Consider the following 2,500-nt stretch of genomic DNA (forward strand, 5'->3'; position numbering starts at 1 on the left):
TGAATACCATGAAAGTCTTGGTGCACGAAAGTTTTGAGTTGGTTGGGTTTTGCACATGGGCAAGGTTGGCGGTGCACCACGGCATAGCTAAATGGCTTGGTGGGGAGTTTTGTGAAAAAATGAAATTCGTGGTTTTTGAGTTGTGAAGGTTGGAAAGGCCTCCAAATGCCCCCAAATGAATACCATGAAAGTCTTGGTGCACGAAAGTTTTGAGTTGGTTGGGTTTTGCACATGGCCAAGTTGGTCGGTGCACCACGGCATAGCTAAATGGCTTGGTGGGGAGTTTTGTGAAAAAATGAAATTCGTGGTTTTTGAGATGTGAGGGTTGGAATGGCCTCCAAATGCCCCCAAATGAATACCATGAAAGTCTTGGTGCACGAAAGTTTTGAGTTGGTTGGGTTTTGCACATGGGCAAGGTTGGCGGTGCACCACGGCATAGCTAAATGGCTTGGTGGGGAGTTTTGTGAAAAAATGAAATTCGTGGTTTTTGAGATGTGAGGGTTGGAAAGGCCTCCAAATGCCCCCAAATGAATACCATGAAATTCTTGGTGCACGAAAGTTTTGAGTTCGGAGGGTTTTGCACATGGCCAATGTTGGCGGTGCACCGCGGCATAGCTAGAAGGCTTGGTGGGGAGTTTTGTGAAAAAATGAAATTCGTGGTTTTTGAGATGTGAGGGTTGGAAAGGCCTCCAAATGTCCCCAAATGAATACCATGAAATTCTTGGTGCACGAAAGTTTTGAGTTCGGAGGGTTTTGCACATGGCCAATGTTGGCGGTGCACCGCGGCATAGCTAGAAGGCTTGGTGGGGAGTTTTGTGAAAAAATGAAATTCGTGGTTTTTGAGATGTGAGGGTTGGAAAGGCCTCCAAATGTCCCCAAATGAGTACTGTAAAAGTGTTGGTGCACAAAAGTTTTGAATTGGATGCATTTTGCACTTGGCCAAGTTGGTCGGTGCACCGCGACTAGATAGCTTGGTGCCAAAATTTGTCAAATTTAAGACCTTGGCCAAACTGAATGAAATTTTGTGGGGAGGTTCCTGATATTGTTTAGTGGTGGACTGGAAAAAATGAGGTCGAAATTCGAAGTCTACATGTGCTTTTCTATTTTTCCCGATTTTACACATACCCGGTAAGTAAAAAAAATAAAAAAAATAGTTCCCCTTGGAGAAAAATTATGAAATTTGGTGAGCAAGGAGATACCATTATTCTACGAATTACTGCAAAAAATCGCATCAAAATTCGAAGTGTAGCCCGAGATATGGACTTATGTCTGCTCAAAAAAAGTGTATCTACTTGTACAATTTTGCCTTTTGCATATTAACCTCTTATAGGGGGGGAGTGCTCCTTGAGCCGGCCAGCTCCACACTGGCAGGTTTTAAAGGGAGCTTGATGAGGCCTCCCCCCTCACGTGGTGCGTGCGTTAGCATGTTTATCATGGCACAACTAGCCTCTTCATAGTTGTTGAGCTTTATTAATACCAACACACGGTCGTCACTGATCGTTGGTTAGCTCGGCAGCTAGTCCCTCGGATATTGTGGAAAGTTATTTTCATGCCTAGCGATGCTTGACCATGCGTCACTTGATGTTTCCATTTGCTTGCTTGCCCATGGTAGGTGGGGGGTGGACCGTCTTGTGGTGTGGTGTCTTGCGAACGTGAGGGTGTGTGAGTTGTAATCGAGATGCACTTGCTGGCTGGCTCCATGCCTTGCGTATCGAACGGTCAAGCATGCATCTCTTCCATTTTCACCCGTTGCCTTGGGTGATATTGGTTGATCAGTCCCTGTGTTGCCTACCCACTAGACGGTACTTCTGTGGTTGCTTCGAATTCTATCTTTCCATCACGAAGAGGTGTTGGAGGATCCTAATGTCACGCACGTGTTCCATCTAGTGAAACATCTCAGTGATGCACGTGTTGTGGCTAGTTCTTTTGGATGCGGTGCATTATATGAACTCGGGTTTACTTTAGCGACCCAGTTAACATAATTCGGTTGTGTCCCTTGATTGAGACGTTGTCCTTGAACTTGTGAGCAATATCGTTCTTCCACAACCCGTCGTCTTGAGTGCGATGGAAGGCAAATAAGATGTGCTTTGGCATGTCATGCACGTACTCGATTGCGGGAAGTGTGAGAAAGTGTTGTTGACAACCCGTGGGAAATGGAATGTGGCAAATCGTGATGAGCTCTTCGTGGATCTGCGAAGAAGACGACCTTTGGGCCTGTTGGAAACGAGGGAGGCGATGTTGAACTGCGAAGAAGATGGACTTTTGGGTTGTTTGAATCAATGGGAGGCCACGCGAGAACTCCGAATACTATGGACTCTTGGGTTGTTGGAAGCAACGGGAGGCCCCGCTAGAACTCCGAATACTACGGACTCTTGGGTTGTTGGAAGCAAGGGGAGGCCCCGCTAGAACTCCGAATACTATGGACTCTTGGGTTGTTGGAAGCAAGGGGAGGTCCCGCTAGAACTCCGAATACTACGGACTCTTGGGTTGTTGGAAGCAA

The sequence above is a fragment of the Vigna unguiculata genome, unplaced genomic scaffold, assembly GCF_037176805.1.
Source record: "Vigna unguiculata cultivar grain cowpea cultivar isolate G323 ecotype 2 unplaced genomic scaffold, ASM3717680v1 ptg000051l_ERROPOS641538, whole genome shotgun sequence".
NCBI lineage: Eukaryota > Viridiplantae > Streptophyta > Magnoliopsida > Fabales > Fabaceae > Vigna > Vigna unguiculata.